This window comes from Dromiciops gliroides, chromosome 2 (assembly GCF_019393635.1).
Source record: "Dromiciops gliroides isolate mDroGli1 chromosome 2, mDroGli1.pri, whole genome shotgun sequence".
NCBI classification, from domain to species: domain Eukaryota; kingdom Metazoa; phylum Chordata; class Mammalia; order Microbiotheria; family Microbiotheriidae; genus Dromiciops; species Dromiciops gliroides.
In genome coordinates, this window is record NC_057862.1 from 592377906 (window position 1) to 592396856 (window position 18951).

Consider the following 18951-nt stretch of genomic DNA (forward strand, 5'->3'; position numbering starts at 1 on the left):
GATATATACATGTATGCTAAGTATAGCATATGTGTACATGTACATGTATGTGTGCCTGTGTGTAGGTATATGCATATATATATTATATATGTATGCATGTGTGTGTGTGTGTGTGTGTGTATACACACACACATACATTTTTTAACCTTTCCTCAGGAACCAATATAATGCCCAGTACTCAATACATATTTGGTTGATTTTTTTTCCCATAAGGCCTCATTACCTTTCAAGCAAAAAGGACTTGGAAGAAGTGCTTTAGCAGCCAATACTTTAGGTAAAGTTTTGGCCTGGGCTGTTTCAATGTAGTAGCCAAGGTTATATTGTTATTCAGGCAGTCTAAAAATGGGTCATATGATCACTGATACTTCCTGGGAAGTCACTGAGACTTTACACTCTATAATCTACATTATCAATATAAGGAGGCACTTTACCAGAGCCCTTACAAAAATACTGAAATATGAGGGCATTGAGATAATATTTCCTCTTAGTGGTTAGGAAATATTCTTATTTTACTAAATTTTCTGGGTCTGGTTTCTTCAATAAGTCTTTAACCTTCTGCTCATAAAGTTGCTAGTCAGCTTCCAGGAGCACCTGAATCAAATAAATAATCCCATTCCAAAAACCAAACAAAGCAACAAAAACAAGAATAAATACAATCCTGGTCTTTTTCACATGAACAAAGAAAAATTTGTATGAAATGACACAGAGGGGAAAAAACAGTAACAAAATAACAATATACAAAGTACCTAAAATAATATAATTTAAGGCTCAATGGTAATGGAATACAGATCAAAATGTAATGATCTGTACTGATTCCAGATGGTTAATGTTGGAAGACCTTTCTTCAGAGTCAAGAACTGGTAGACTACTTGTGAGAAATGCTATATGTATGTCAGATGTAATCACTGTTATCAGATGGTTTTACCTAATCATTATTCTTGATGTTGTTATTAGCCTGAGTACTATGGAAGATATGGCTATTTAGAAATGATTGGGGGGCGGCTAGGTGGTGCAGTGGATAAAGCACCAGTCCTGGATTCAGGAGTATCTGAGTTCAAATCTGACCTCAGACACTTGACACTTACTAGCTGTGTGACCCTGCGCAAGTCACTTAACCCCCATTGCCCCACAAAAAAAAAAAAAAAGAAATGATTGGTATATGAGCTTCATTAATATAATACTAAGGAGGCCTATTCCTTCTTCCCCTATTTACCTTGTAGTTTTTTACTATACATACTTTCAAATACTTTATTGTGTGTATGTTTTCTCCCTGATTGAATGTAAGCACTTTTAGGGCAGGATTTTTTTTTCACTTTTATCTTTGTAGCCCCAATGATTTGTACAGTGTGTAGCATATAGTAGGCATTTAATAAATGCTTAGTAATTGCCAAAAATATTGCAGGCTGGGTATGGTGGTACACACCTATAATCTCTGATACTGGGGAGACTAAGGCTAGGTTTGCTTGAGTTCAAGAGTTTTAACTATCGTAGACTAGACCAATCAGGTGTCTACACTAAATCCAGCTCCAATATGCCAGGAACCTTGAGCCAGACTACCTAAGTAGGAATGAAAAATAGAGCAGGATAAACTCTCACACTGATAAGTAATGGGATTGGGTCCATGAATACCCACTGCCTTTTTAGCCTTGAAGGAATTAGGGAGGCATAGTCCCAAAACAAATAATAAAACAAAGATGAAAAGAAAAAGAAACGTGGCTCTGTCTCTTTCTGTTTTCTGAGTTCTGACTCTGACCTCAAGTTTCCGGCTATAGTACTCCATAGGAAAAGCCATCGTTCCTTATGCAAATCATATGCAGTGAGGTCAGAAGAATCATCAAAGAAGCTTGACTCCTCCTGTCTGTTGATATTGAATGCAGGCTCTTTGTACATATGAACTGCATTAACTTAGCTTCCCAGTGGCTTCTCAGTTCACTGCTTGGTGCCTATATCCCCTGCCAACAAAAACACCTGACAGAGTTCAAGGGACAGATACCAGGGTCAAGTTCCATGCCAACACACTGAGCTTCTTTCTCTTACCTTGCTTTGAGAGTGACATTCTGAAGTCTCCTGCAGCCACTTGCCATGGATATGCCCCTTATTGCTTCTCAGGGGGATTCAGCCTTCCAATTCTACAAACAATGGCAGCTATAGGCAAAACCCCAAAGAAAATGAAACTATCTCACCTCTGTTTGCATCATGGAACCACAGAGAGGACTGGATTCATTAAGAATGGAAGTTCTTTGCCCTTGGGCAAGGGGCAGCTCAAGCATCTGATCACAAGCATGCCCGTGGGCACACACACACATACACACACACACACACACACACACACACACAATCAAAAACTGATTCTGTGCAGAGTGGGAATACAATGAATTGAGGGGCAGAAGAAGGGGAGCCATCTGTGAGTGGACTGACTAGCCAGTTGGCTCCAGTCCAGCGTAAAAGGGTATCAGCTACCAAACCTGAAAAAAGCATGTGCACCCAAGCCTTTGTGTAGCTACAGGATCCAGGTGCAGGTCAGAGATATGGAAGGCTTGACACAGATTCTGACTTTGGTCAACATTACAGAAGCTGCTATTTGTTATACAACTCGGGGATTTCAACTAAATTGAACTATGAATCAAGAACTGAAGCCAATTCAAATACTAATAATTTTAGTGAACCATGTACCAAAAAGGGAAGGAAGGAAGGAAGGAAGGAAGGAAGGAAGGAAGGAAGGAAGGAAGGAAGGAAGGAAGGAAGGAAGGAAGGAAGGGAGGAAGGGAGGAAGGGAGGAAGGAAGAGGAAGAAAGAAAGAGAGAGAAAGAAAGGAAGGAAGGAAGGAAGGAAGGAAGGAAGGAAGGAAGGAAGGAAGGAAGGAAGGAAGGAAGGAAGGAAGGAAGGAAGGAAGGAAGAAAGGAAGAAAGGAAGAAAGGAAGAAAGGAAGAAAGGAAGAAAGGAAGAAAGGAAGAAAGGAAGAAAGAAAGAAAGAAAGAAAGAAAGAAAGAAAGAAAGAAAGAAAGAAAGAAAGAAAGAAAGAGAAAGAGAAAAAAGCTTTGGGGGAAGAAAAAATCTTTGTGGACAAGAACTAAAGCTCAAAATTTTGAAACCCACTGTACTACTACAAAACTGAAGCATTAATATTCTCCAATAAACCCCAGGTTAACCAATATGTAATTTTGTTTGGGTCCCTCATTTCTACTATTCTGTAATGGTACATGTAAGCAAGGGAAATTGGTCATTAAGTCTGACTTATTTGGGGAAATCTAGAACTGGCCTGTGGCAAGCAAATAAAGCAAAATCAAGGAGATCAGGTAGGCAGTTCATTAGTGTTGCTTACACATCTTCACTATCCACTCACTCTTGTCAGAGGGGAAGATATGAGAACAGGGTTGTCAGATCTCTAGAGGTAAAAGGATAGATTTAATAAATGTACAAAAAAGGAATAGCAGGAAAGCCTGCAACTGGCATACTGGCAGGGTATCTCAGAAGTTGTTTCCTTGAAAAAGGCTCATCGCAAACTAATCAAGACTTCCAAGGGTCTTGTTAAAATTCTACAATTGGACTGGGATGCTGTCACCAGCTTGGAGAATGTTCAATACTTGGAATGGAAACATGTCCATTGCACAACTGAATATGGACTCCAGAGTGCCCCTGCACCAATGCCTCATCACCTCAAAATTCTTTTTTATGCAGATGATAAGGCACCAAGAAGTACCCACACTTAAAGAAAAGTGCAACATTATTGATCAAATCATTCATCTCATACTTAGAGAAGTCCTGTGACAGAGAACTGGCCTTGAAAGCAGGAATATCTGGGTTCAAGTCTTGCCTCTTACCTATACTGTGTAACCACGGGTATTTCCCTTTCCCTCTCAGTGCTCTAGGCCCCAGCTTCTTAAACTGTGTTTTCCAACTCCATGTGAGGTCACATAACTGAATGTGGGGGTCACGAAAAAATTTGGTAACAATAAAGGCTATGTATACCCACTTTATATACAAGTGGAAAAAGTTTAAGAAGCCCAGCTCTAGGCAACTCTCGAGGACTATAAATTTCAGAGATTTCACTGACCTGAATTGGTCCTTATCTAGACATTCTCTATATCAATGAAACCATATGTCCAGTCCCTACCCTCTTAACAGCTCATATTTATTGAGCATCTACTATGCATAAGGCATTATTCTTGGTAATTCATGGGATACAAAAAAATGAGTAAGAAACAAATTCTTGCTCATAACAATTTCATCAACATTCTTGAATTTAGCAATCACAAAGTTCCAATGCTCTGAAGGGAAAATCTGGAGAATCCTCCCCCTATCAATATGCACTAAACATTTTAGGGGAGACAGGACAAACTCTGTCACTGTTACTGAAGAAGAATTAGACCACAAGACACCAAGGGACATTTGGTATTTTCCTCTAGTGGAGTCAGTTGTGGGACAGACAAGTGGTCAAGGGAAAGTAGAAAATAAGTCCCTCTTTAATCAGGACTCTGCCTTCCAGCCAATGGTGTGATTATTTCCTTTATTTCTTCTTCTATAGGGTTTTGGATCAGAAATGAAACAACAATGGAGATTATAAAGCAATAGAAGATGAGTCATTTAATTAAGCCATCAGTTAATATAACAACCATTATCAATCAATTAGACACCCCATATTTATTAAGCACTTAGAATATACCAAGCATTTGGGCTAAGCACTGGAGATTCAAAGAAAGGCAAATACAAGATCCCTGCCCTCAAAGAGCTTTCTTTCTAACAGGGAAGACAACGGGCAAACAATTAGGGATGTACAACCCATATACAGTGTAAATGGGAAATAACCTTAGAGGGAAGGTACTATTAGTTGGGGAAGAGGAAAAGTCTCTTGCAGAAGGTAGAATTTGAACTATCTTAAAAGAGGCCAGAAAGAGGAAATGAAGAGGAAAACACATTCCAGGCATGAGGAAGAGCCAATGAAAAGTCACGGAGTCTGAGAGACAGAATGTCATGTTCAAGAAACCACAAGAAGGCCAGTGTCACTGAATGGTAGAGTACCTGAAAAGGAGCTTAGTATAGGAAGCCTGAAAAGGTAGGAAGGGACCAGGTTGTAAAGGGCTTTAAATGCCAAAACAATTTATGTCTGATCCTTGAGGTAATAAGGAACCACTGGAGTTTATTGGGTAGTGGAGCAGCAGACTCTCACCTTAGAAAGATGACTGGCAGCTGAGTAGAAAATGACCTAGAGTGTGTGGGGACCAATTTTTAATTGGGGAGTGCTAGCTAAGCGGCTCACCACAATATTGGGGAAAGGAAGGAGACGGGCAGCCTCCCTCAAAACCGAACAAGATTTATTTTAACAAGAACGAACTTAAAAAAAAAAAAACACAAACAGGATCAGTAGGATCAAGGGAAAGGAAACAAAATGGAGAAAGGGAAATTATAATACCTGAAAAAATACCACCGCCCAGGAATCAGCTGAAAATACGCAGCAAAATGCCTGTCACTTTCCAGCTTCCACCTAGAATGCCCAATTCTCCTCCCCCAAACCTAGAAACACCCCCCACACAGCCCCAGCCAATGGGATGGCCACTCTGACAGTCACATGACTGCCCTCACTAGGCTTCCAATCATTATAATTTTGCCAGGCCCATGTAGGCGTCAGCGAGTGGTGATGACGTGAGGTGCCAGAGCCCAGGCAAAGGCTACAACCAGTGGGTGGAGCACCGTGTGGTTTGCGGAGCCCCAGGCCAGTGCCCACTGAGGCATAAAAACCTCAAATAACAATTAAATCTTTACAAGTGGGAAAAGATTCAAGGAAGGGAGACCAGTTAGAGGATGGATTGTAGGGATTTTTAAAGTCTTATTGTTATGTTTTTTTTAATAAAATACTCCCATTATTTATCTCATTCTACACCCTAAATTGATGACTTCTCTATAACACATAGCATACTTTATCATTGGTCTTCTAGATCAGAGGTATCAAACACTGCCGTCAGGCTGAATGCAACCCACAACCCTCCAGAGCACAGCCTGACTAATGGGGGGGGGGGGGAGGGGCAGCTAAGTGGTACAATGGAAAAAGCACCTGCCCTGGATTCAGGAGGACCTGAGTTCAAATCCAGCCTCAGACGCTTGACACCTATGAGCTGTGTGACCCAGGTCAAGTCACTCAACCTTCATTGCCCCACCAAAAAAAAAAAAAAAGGTAATGGGGAAATGAACAAAATAAAGAGAAATAAAATAAAACATAGATATTACGTTTTAAAACTGTTAATATGCAATCTGCAGGGATTCTCATATACAGATTAGTGGCCCCTATTTCTATCTGAGTTTGATACCACTACTCTAAATTATTCTAATCTAGAACACAGCTCCTTAATCTTTTTTCCATTCGTGACCCCTTTTTACCCTAGAAATGTTTACACAACCCTGGGTATATAAAATATGTATACATAACCTTTAACTGTTGCCAAATTTTTTGCTACACCCACATTCAGTTGCTACCCAGAATTTAAGAAGCTTTGGTATAGAATAGTGAATGCTCGTTGAACTGATGTGGCAGCTAGATGGTGCAGTAGATAGAGTGTCAGGCATGAAGTCAGGAACAATCATCTTCCTGATTTCTAATCTGGCTATAGACACAAAGCCTTCTTTTCCATTTGGCCAATTCTACTTTTTAAGGAGTTGTTTTCTTCAGTGATTTTTTTTCCATTTGACCAATTGGATTTTTAAGGAATTGTGTTTCTCAGTCAATTTTTGTCCTTCCTTTTCCAAGCTGTTGACTCTCTCTTGGTTAACTCTCATTTCTTTTCCTAATTTTTCTTCTACCTCTCTTATTTGATTTTTTTTTAAAGTTGTAGATTTCTTTTTTATATTTTTTTTGGGGGGGGGGTGAGGCAATTGGGGTTAAGTGACTTGCCCGGGGTCACACAGCTAGGAAGTGTTAAGTGTCTGAGGCTGAATTTGAACTCAGGTCCTCCTGACTCCAGGGCCAGTGCTTTATCCACTGCGCCACCTAGCTGCCCCTCTTATTTGATTTTTAAAATCTTTTTTGAGCTTTTCCAAGAAGGCTTTATGGGCTTGAGACCAATTCATCTTCCCCTTTGAGGCTTTGAATGTTGACATTTTGACAATGTTGCCCTCTTCTGAGTTTGCATTTTGATCTTCCCTGTTTTGTCAGAGCTCTTTTCTATTTTTTACTCATTTTAGCCTGTTTTGTGGCTTTTAAAGTTGAGCTCTGCTCCTGAGGCATAGGGGACACTGTCCCTAGCTTCTTGTGCTGGGGGCTATGGGCCTATTCACTGGCTTTCTGCCCTGAGGCCTAAGGGGCTAAAGGTTTGCTCACTGAGCTGCAGTGGCTAGTCTAGTCGCATCTCTTGTGCAAGGAGGTTTCCCAGCTGGTAGTTTGACTTCTGTTCTGGGGTTGAAGACATCACAACTAGCCTTTTGTGCCACTAGCCTGAGCAGCCAGGACCAAAAGGTCTCAATTGCTGATCTGTTATATGACTAAAAGTCTCCTGCTACCTTTCCTGGACACTGTCTACACTAAGCTGCACTTTCCTCTTACACAAATGAGACAGACCTTTCCTGAAGTCCTTCTAAGTTATCTTAAGCTGAAAAATCATTTCACTCTGTCCTTTTGTAATTTCTGTAGCTCCATAACCCATTTAGAGGCTTGATTTAATATTGTTTCTGAGAGAAACTGGGGAGAGTTCAGGCAACTTCCTGGCAACTTGCTGCTATCTTGGCTCTTCATCTTTCCCCATTTCTTATGGCACAATTGTATTCCATCACATTAATATACACAATGTGGGGGCAGCTAGGTGGCGCAGTGGATAGAGCACCAGCCCTGGAGTCAGGAGTACCTGAGTTCAAATCCGGCCTCAGACACTTAACACTTACTAGCTGTGTGACCCTGGGCAAGTCACTTAACCCCAATTGCCTCACCAAAAAAAAAAAAATATATATATATATATATATATATGTGTGTGTGTGTGTGTGTGTGTGTGTGTATGTTATATACACAATGTGTTCAGTTATGCCTCAAATTATGGGCGTCCCTTTAGATTCCAGTTTTTTGCTACCACAAAAAGAGCTATTATAAGTACTTTCTGCATATAAAGGTCCTTTTCCTCTTTCTGGGATCTCTTTTGGGTTTAGACCTTGGAGTGGTAGAACTGGGTCAAAGGACATACACTGTTTAGTTACTTTTCGTGTATAATACCAAATTCCTTTCCAGAGTGGTTATACCCATTCACCAGTCCACCAACAATTCAATTCATAAATGTGACTTTTTCCCCCACAGTTTCTTAAATATTTTTCATTTTCCCTCTTTGTCATCTTTACCCGTCTAGTGCATATGGGAATCTCAGAATGGTTTTACTTTTCATTTCTCTAAATAGTAGTGACAAGTCACAACCTCTAGGCAAGTCAGTTAATTTCTCTCAGCCTCAATCTTCTCATATATAAGGAGGAAATAATAACATGTCCCTCCCAAAATTGCCATAAGAATCAAATGAAATAACATGTAATATATTTTGCAAACCTTAAAACACTCATATAAATACTCTTATTGTTCATACTAATTCCATGAAGATTTTGTACATTAAGTACTAAGGGAACCTAGGGTAAATGAATAATCACTTGGTAAGGACTAATCAGTGGAACCTTCCTGGATGAGATGAGTTTTATTGAAGGTTTTGAAGAAGGTGAGGGACATGAATAGGCATGGGTGAAAGGGTATACAGTGTATGTAGGTGGATTGACATTTGAAAAGGTATAGAATCCCCTATCTGATCTAAAGGATATAATTTTGAGAAATAAAAGTTTCTTAAGAAACATATCTCCTGTTAATTTCCATTTCCTATCTTCAAAGAATGTACCCCATATTATTACTGCTGCTTCATAAAATCTACCTCACAAGCCCATTTCACAAAAGGCACTGTGGGGTAGCTGGAAGGCCAACTACTCCTTACTTTGTCTCAAATAACTGCCAGAATAAACTGTTAATTGTTCCTTCAGTCTGAACAGTCCCCTGAGACTCTGTAAGAAGAGGTAATTAACAAGAATCCCAGCAGATGGCCATTGATCTTTCACTCTGTATTGCAGGCTTTCTGTAAGAAATTGAAGTAGACATGTGTTACCAATTACATATAAGAAATATGTTTTCAGGCTCTATTTAATTTCCATTGGTGTTTGTGGAAGCAGAAGTAGATGACTACATTTCCATATTTCAAGGCTATGTGATTTCATTAATGTGGGGCTTCCAAACTGGGAAGTAGACCCGGGGGGGGGGGGTTAGGAGAAACATTGATTTTCTACCTGCTGTTGAGGCTTCTGCATGCCCAAATATGTTGGGATGCCAGCTTTCCTGAGATCCTTTGGCCTTAGTTTAGCATGCCTAGAAAGGAGATTGGGATAGGGTAAGGGACAAGATCTGTGATTTCATTGGATGAGAAAATTCCCTCTACCCATGCAAGTCATCACATTTTCTAAAACTTACGGAGTTTCCTGAAGCACTCAAAGGTTAAAAGCATTGTGAAGCAAAATGTGACAGAGGAAGGTCTTGAACCCAAGCCTTCCTGACAAACACTCTATCTACTATGCCATATTTTCTCTCTAGGGGAATTACTGTGACCAAAATATTCACCACCCTATGCCAACCAAGTGGTGAACCTCCCTCAACTTAGCTATGCACTTCCTCAGAGAAAAGGCAGTCATTCAAACAATTTCTGAGGCCATACTTGAAGGTTTTCAGTATTGTAGGGCTTGTGCTTTGCCCTCATAGCCTTTGAGAAGTCAAGGTCACTTCCATACCACAATGAGCTACTGAAGAAGAGCATTAAGGAAGAGCACTATTTTTATAATAATTACCCAATTTTAACAAGAGAAATATTTATAGTTCAATTTTGATTGCCATGAGACAGCTGTATATACTAGATCGAATTCTGAACAACTTCAAGTTAGGAAGACGAGAGTTGAAAATCTGCCTTTCTCATCCCATCTCCTCTTCTGTAAAATAGAGAGAAAATAGGACCTACTTTACAGTGTTGTTGTAAGAATCGAATGTGTGTAAAGTACTTTGCAAACCTTAAGTTACTATATCAATGCTTGTTATTATTAGCAATCATGATTTAATTCCTTGTTCTCTTCTTTAAATATGTATATCTACAATTCCCATATGTGTTAGATTTAAAGGATTTCCTCTCTCTCTCTCTCTCTCTCTCTCTCTCTCTCTCTCTCTCTCTCTCTCTCTCTCTCTCTCTCCCCCTCTCTCCCTCCCTTCCTCCCTCCCTCTGTCTCTTTCCTTCCTGGGTTTATTTCATTAGATGGAGATTGGGAAATGTTACCATGGAAATACTTTTTTTGTTGTGTTATAGAGTATACTTCTTATTCTGGAAATGATGGCTGCTATGATAAATCACCCTGGACCAGCACTGGCAGATCTTTCTTTTTTTCTCATTTAGACATTTTGGAGGGCTTTATTTAATTCTATGCCTCTTGAACTTCTTAACCTCGCCTTTCAACTAACACCATAAACACACCAGAATGATGTTTGAGCTATTGGAACAGAAATGTCTTAAAATGCTCCTGGGTTCCTGGTATTTGGCAATATTAACATGATTAATTTTTTTTTTCTGACCTGAAATTAATGAAATGGCATTTTTGTGGGGAAGAGAAATGATAACAACAGATGAGAATACTTCAATTTTTCCATTTATTTTAAGGAACCAGATAGATTGTCACACTCAACAAAATTTAGATTCCTAAAACTTCATTTAAAAAAAATCCATATACTAGGAATGCTATAGCTAAAAACTGATAGAACACCTTTCTTCCCCTAAGCCCGAAACATTCTTAAGACATGATCTCTTCAAGTCTCACAGCATATTAGGGAGGTAAGAAGGTAGCAAAACATTATTATCTCCACTTAATGTCAGAAAAAGAAAGATCTGAGAAAGCTATCTTCCATCATGTGGACAGGCAGCTCTGACTAAAGGGCAAGCCCTGCAATCCTCAAATTCAGATTTATCTCACCTTCATCACATCATATCTTATAATTTAGGGCTAACTTAAAAAGAATTATATGGGGGAAAATGAATACAGATTTTCTTTCACATCTAATAAACTAAAGCCTCCCTAACTTAAACTAACTGGGAAGATCAATCTAGTGTGGAAATATTTTGACTAGTTGGGCCTAATTTGGGGACTAATCTGACTGGGGTACTTAATCTGGGGACTTTTGACTAACTGGCTATCTGACTGCTATTAATTTAATATGGGCCATTTATAAAGTTCTACCACACTGCTCCACTCCCAAAATTGATAAGAAAAAGATTAAGGGGCAGCAAGATGGCTCGGTGGATAAAGCACTGGCCCTGGATTCAGGAGTACCTGAGTTCAAATCAGGCCTCAGACCCTTGACACTTACTAGCTGTGTGACCCTGGGCAAGTCACTTAACCCCAATCGCCTCACAAAAAAAAAAAAAAGATTAACTAAATAATCAAAGCAGAGTTTATTTATGAGATACAATTTAAAATTATGAATACAGGGAAATAAAATGTACAACCTGACTGCATTCCTGCAGTTTCTTTCCATTTGATGGGCCTGGAACTTTTTTAATACAATAAGGGCCTTTGCTGCCTCTTGCCTTAGGGTATGCTCCAACTTTCTCTAACTTTCACTCTTTTTCTCCTTCACTCCAGCTTCCCTGCTTCACTTTCACTTCTAACTCTGCCTGTACCCTGTGCTGACCACTTCTGTGTTCTCTGCTGCCTCCTGGTTCTGTCTGTCTGCTCTGTCAATCTGCCCTCTGCTGCCTTTGCCACCCCTCTAATCTTGTCAGCCTCTCTTAATTTTATCCACTGGCCCCCCCTAACTTGTCCTTCAGCCTCCCTAAGTCTAATTCCCAGGTCTATATATATTTTCCTTTTCTCCACTCAAATCTTGGGGCTTTTTTTGCTCCCCCACAGACCAAGCTAATCCACCAGCCAGGGCTATGGGTGGGGCTGCTGGGACGCTTGAGCATCACATGCCTCAGAACAGGATACGCCAGAGCCCAGCCGGGACAAGCCCAGGAGCTCTGGGATAGATCTGTTCAGGTCGGAGGGAGCTGGGAGCTTTTTCCCTCCAGCTGTCTGACCCGGCTTCTCATACAGCCCACAGGGCTTTTTGGCTCAGCTGAAGCAGAGGGGGAGGGGCACCAGTACTTCCCACACAGAAGTGACCTTGAAGGCCTAAGGCTTTCTAATCTTAGCCCAAAGGTAGGGTCCCCAAATCAAAATAAATTTCACCTGATTGGCAAAAAAAGTAGGAAAGGTCAACCATTTTTAAAGGAAACTATTTTGGGGCAGCTAGGTGGTGCCGTGGATAGAGCACCGGCCCTGGGGTCAGGAGGACCTGAGTTCAAATCCAGCCTCAAACACTTAACACTTGCTAGCTGTGTGACCCTGGGCAAGTCACTTAACCACAATTGCCTCACAAAAAAGGAAACTATTTTAAAATTTTATATGTTTATATGTATACACAATAGCTTGACCTTAGGTTTAAAGAAAAGCTCAAAACATAGAAAAAAAAACATCTAATGGTTCTAATGATTCAAGCTATTCAAAAGCAGTATATAGACTGACTGAGGAGGTAGCAAATTCCTTTTCATTTCTTCATGTAGATGATGCAGGACCACTTGTCATGAATGTTGTAAAATAGGCCTCATGACCTCATGAAAGATTGGATCAAAGACCTAAAAGGAATTTTCCAACTCGTAAGAGTCATTTAATCTAGTATGTGGGTGAAAAATATATTCCAGAACTCTTCAGGAAATACTTTTAATAGTCAGTCTTTCCTGATCATCCTATTAAATTTGAAGAAGGAGGAGGAAGAAAAAGGAAGAAAGGAAGGAAGGAAGGAAGGAAGGAAGGAAGGAAGGAAGGAAGGAAGGAAGGAAGGAAGGAAGGAAGGAAGGGAGGGAGGAAGGGAGGGAGGAAATAAATCCAGAAATAGATTAAAATAATGGGAAAAGGGCTAGCCTTGGAGTCAGAAGGTCTGTTTTCATGTTCTACCTCTGATATATAACATCTGAGTGACTATGGGCAAGTCATTCTGAGTGCCACCCCCAGGCAACTCTTTAAGACTATAAATTGCAGTCAGAGGAACATGAATTTAGAGGTGGAAGAGATGTAAAAGGTCATGCATTCTAACTCTCTCATTTTATAGATGAAAAAAACCTAAGCCCCAGAGAAATTAAGTGATTTGTCCATGGTAACTTGTCTTCTGATGGAAAAATCCAATGATTTTTCCCCCTATACTTGTGAATTTGTCTGTCAGAATTGATGGGTGGTTTTTCCATTGTGGGAGTTCTCTGTACTCATCAAATCACAAATCTAGACCAAAAACAAACAAACAAAAAAGCCTACAAAGCTACACTGCCTTGAGAACCTGGTGATACCAGTTTTCCTCTTTATGTAGAGTTAAGGCAACCCCCAGAAAACTATAAAAAACAAAGATATCATTCCACATTTGCATTACTCTGGTCAGGTAGATCCAAGGGGACTGATTATATGAAGTCATTAACTTTGTATGCCATTGCAGGGACCAAGAGATTTTTCAGAAGAAAAGTTAAAAGGGGGGTGAAATTGGTGATGAAACTGACTCATTTGTTGTTAATTTGTTCTGACAGGTTTTCTACATTAACTTCAGGGAAACATATATAGATACAGTTAGAGCTAGAGCAAGATAAACACATATACATATGTATACATGCATGTATATGTATAAGCATATACACATGCATACACATATGGTCTGTATATATAGAAATTATATTGACTATATTAAAGTGAATATATATATCATACCTGTGAGACATGTGTGTATGTATATACATATATATGTATATGTATATGTATATATGAGCAAAAAGAAAGAAAGGAAGAAAGGGAGAGAAAAGAAGGAAGGAAGGGGGAGAGAGAAGAAAGAAAGAGAAAGAAAGAAAGAAAGAAAGAAAGAAAGAAAGAAAGAAAGAAAGAAAGAAAGAAAGACAACAAATAGAAAGTGCAGGCTAGTTCTCTTCGATTAGCTTGCTTAGAATTTCAACTAGCAAATTTGACCCATCTTTACTGGATTCTCTTTTAAAAATCACTTTCATTTCTTTCTGTGATCCGAATACATACTCTGCAATTTATATGCCAGTTTAGGGTTGCAGTTTGGAAAGGAAAAAACTGTACATAAAGCATGGTTCTGACTTGCACCATCTTCTCTCTTGGGAGCTAAAAGAATCTCACTTGGGATAAAAGAAATGACTTCTTTTTGGGGGGAGGGGCAGGGCAATGAGGGTGAAATGACCAGGGTCACACAGCTAGTAAGTGTCAAGTATCTGAGGTTGGATTTCAACTCAGATCCTGCTGAATCCAGGACTGGTGCTTTATCCACTGCACCACCTAGCTGCCCCTAAGAAATAAGACTTCTGCTGCACATTGAAAAAGAGTACCATCGAAGTGGGGAAGATCACAGGGAAAAAAAATCTTATCAAACCTGCCTCTCAGTTTCCTTATCTATATGTTGCAGTATAGTTCACTCAGGAAGACCTAGGTTCAAATCCTCCTCCTGACTTATATTGATTGTGTGGCCCTGTCAAAATTACTTAACCTTTCAGTAATCTAGAAAGCTAGCTAAAACTTTAAGTTGTAGAACAGTTGCAGATCTGCTTTGGTCAATAGTTTCCTCACTGGAAATTTTCTATACCAATGAAATCATAAGCCTGGACTTGGGAAAAAAAGGGTGGGGGGAAGGGTGGTGTGAGGAGATAAACCACAACGGTTTTTGTGAGGAAGTAAGGATGGGTATTGTGGTGATTTTAATATGTTAGAAATGGCCTTAACATGAAGTATGTGTGAGAGTTATTTGGCCCAATAACATAGATAACCTTGAAACCAGTGCCACAACCAGGAAATTTCATACATTACCATGTTTCCCATCCATAGGCTCAATGTCATTCTGAACATGCATGAACTAAGTCCTAATAAATGAGCTAAATTTTGTTGCATTAATTCCATTCTTTAAATGGAGCATTTATTCATAAGCACAAATGTAAACAGTGGGAAATCACAACTCTTGAACACATGACATGGTTCCTATGTTCCCCCATCTTACCCCCTCAGTATACCTGAGAGGTTCCTTATACTTAGACAAGATCAGCCACTTTGCTGGAAAGGTCAGTTTCTTCATCACCTTCATTCTGCAGCTAGAAAAGAACTTTCCAGCTTTGGATATGAATTTATTGTCATAGTAATTAATATAATGACATACTTAGTATTATAACTGAACTACTAGATCAAGGAAACAAAAAAATTTGGGCTGAGAAAGAGAATACTGTTTCAAAGTTTAGGTATAGGTATAAATGTACCTAGGGCTTTAAAATCCTAGGAAATGTGTGTAAAAGGGAAATCCATGAATTTCATTAAAATTGAAGTAAATCAACATTACTATTATCATGGGAAATCAGGATCCTTTAAAAGGACAAAATGAGTAAGGTATGATGAATGAATGAGTTAAGGAATCAAGGTAAGCACTGAATTTCACTTAAATACCCCCTCCTTCCCAGGTTATTTTTAATTCTTTCAACTGTTTATCAAATAAGCCTGTATTGGTTTCCCTCCCTCCTGTTTAGCTCCCTCAAAATTTAGCCCATATGAAATCTCTTGCACCTTTCTTCATCCTCACAGGTTTTTTTTTTTATTTTATTTTTCAATTAGGAGCATTCATTTTCTCTCCTTACCTCCCTTCCTTTGGAAAAAGAAGAGAAAAGCCAAACTTTTAATAAGTACAAAATCAAGAAAAAAATTAATTATAGCATTGGAAATATCTAAAAATATAGGTTTTACTTTGCATGTTGAGTCCATCACCTCTTTACCAAGAAGTGGACAAAATGCTTTTTCATTGGTCTTCTGTAATTGTGGATAGTCGTTGTATTGATCAGAGTTGTCAGATTTTTCAAAGTCATCTTTACAATGTTGTGATTATGCAAATTTTTCTCTTGATTCTGCTCACTTCACCCTGAATTGGTTCATTAAAAATCTTCCCAGGTTTCTCTAAAATTGTCCCTTTCATCATTTCTTACGGCCCAAACATTCCATTATATTCATATATCATACTTGGTTCAACCATTTCCCTCCTAGTTCTTTGTTATAATACAGAAAGCTACTGTCAATATTTTTGTAGTTATGGGTCCTTTTCTTCTTTGATCTTTTTGGGGTGTATAACTAGTAGTGGTGTTTCTGGGTCAAAAGGGGATGCATAGTTAAGTGACTTAGGAGGCACAGTTACAAATTATTTTCCAGAATAGCTGGATAAATTCACAATCCCATCAAAATTGCATTAATGTATCCCTTCCATTGGTAATATTCTTTCTCACTTGTTCAAATGGACATGAATATATTAGTTTACATGGTGAATCCACCTTACCTCCCCCAATGGAATAGGACACCTAATGTAAAAAAGGGAGGAGCAATTTAATTTTTTTACTTTATCTCTGATGTCTAGCACAATCCTTAATAAATGCTTGTTAGAGTAGATTGGGTCAGGAGACTGGTGGGACATTGTTCAAGGTAGGCCCAACTAATCCCAGGGAAGGTAATCAACTGCACAATTACAGGATGGAGCATAGGTGACTGGCAAACAGTTGACGTGAAAAAGGCTTGACCAAGAATTGAATGCAAGGAGGAGAGTAGTCTAGATTTTATTTTGGAAATTCTTTAGTGCTTTCAATCATCCTAAACTATTTCCTTATAATCATATTTTAAATTCCTAAATTCCTTTAATGACTTTGTATAGCTGCAAATGGTGGAACACCATACTCTCTGAATCATGGAACACCATCTTAACTGGCATTAACTGAAAAATTACATCTTTCACTTAAGCAAACAAACGCAAACAAATGAGGGCCCCCAGAACATACTGACTAGGATGATGAGAACACTGGGGATTGCCATATGGGGCTCTATTGAACTACCTGTGCATTTACAGCTTGGAAAAGAGTGGCATGATAGCTGTCTTCAAATGCATGAAAGAGTGGCATTTAAGAGGGGTATTAGGTAGAAATTGTAGAAGGACTGATTGGTAGAACTTGCAGAGAGGCTGCCTGTAGTTTGATTCAAATACATTTTTAAAAACCTTCCTGATAACAGCTATGTGAAAAATGGAATGAGCTACTTCAGGTGGTGGAGGTCTTTACATAGAAACTAGATAATTAATTAACCTACAAGCATTTATTAAATTTTCTTCTATATTCCAGGCACTGTCCCAAGATCTGGGGGCACAAAGACCAAAGTGAAACAGTACCTTCCCTCATGGAAATTTCGTTTAATCAGGAGATGTATCATGCATATACTGCACAAATAAATACAAGATAATTTGGGGGATATGGAAAGACACTAGCAGCTGGAAAGATCAGTAAAGGCTTTATGAAGATGGCTCTCGAATTTAGTTTTAAATGAAACCATGGGTTCTAAGATGTAGAGATGAGGAGAAAGTGCACTCCAGGGTTATAAGACAGCCAATGCAAAGGGATGGAAACAGGTAAAAGAGTGTTTTGTTAGTAATGTACAAAGCCCTTGTATTTTCCCCCTACCAAAGCTTCTTTTTATATATTATTTCCCCTTTCCAAAATGTAAGTTCTTTGATGGTAGGGATTGTCTTCTTTTCTGACTATATTTGCATTCTCAGTATTTAGCACAGCATCTGGCACATAGTTAAGTGCTTAATAAATGCTTACTGACTTAATTCAGAGGCCAGTTTGGCTATACCAAAGAATGTATCAAGGGGAGCAATGTATGATAAAAATGGAAAGGTAGATTGGAGTCAGATTGGAAGAGGATTTACATATCAAACAGTCTGTACTTGATACTGGAAACAATATTGAGGAATTTGCTATTGTTTGTCCTTTGTTCTGAAAGAGGATCAATTATTGAACTGAGGAGTGCCATGCTTAGATATGAGTTTTAGGGGGCAGCTAGGTGGCACTGGGACAGCTAGGTGGCGCAGTGGATAGAGCACCGGCCCTGGAGTCAGGAGTACCTGAGTTCAAATCCGGCCTCAGACACTTAACACACACTTACTAGCTGTGTGACCCTGGCAAGTCACTTAACCCCAATTGCCTAACTAAAAAAAAAAAAAAAAGATATGAGTTTTAGGACAGGCAGCTGTATATAGGATAGATTGGAAAAGGGAGTAATTTGAGAAAGGAACAACCTAATGGTGCAGAGGAGTAATGATGTTCCTTTTTTTAATTTTTATTTTTTGGTGAGGCAATTTGGGTTATATGACTTGCCCAGGGTCACACAGCTAGTAAGTGTCAAGTGTCTGAGGTCGGGTTTGAACTCAGGTCTTCCTGAATCAAGGGCCGGTGCTCCATCCACTGTGCCACCTAGCTACCCCAATGATGTTCTTTTTAAGGCAGGGTGAAAGGGGTTTTGTCTAGAAGGGCTTAATATCTAGGTATGAGTTGAACTAGATGACTTCTGAGGTCTCTTCCAGCTCTAAGATTCTATGATTAAAAAAAAAATTATAACAAATGGAGAGGGTTACATAACTCTCCAATGTTACACAACCATGTGCTTATGTGAATGTTTTCTATTTCTTTGTAGGATTCTTCATGTTTTTTTTCTAATTTGGCCATTAAAACAGAGTTTGGCAGGTAAGCCAAAATGATCTTCAACCTTTGTTTAAGCTGCCAGCAATGAAGGATAGGATGACCAAGTATCCCATAAAATCATGATTCAATTATGTAGCCAGAATTAACTAAAAACAAAATCTGTCCTCTTCTACACTTGCTCTTCTGAGGAAAGCCTTCAAATTATCCTTTGGCCAGGACTTCTATGAGTTTTCTAGTTTCCCTTGTAATAAGCATGTCACTATGGCTAGTGTTTATTTCCTCTGGCAATATATTGATTTATGAGTTATTGGAGAGAGATGTGAGTAAATCAATACTACTG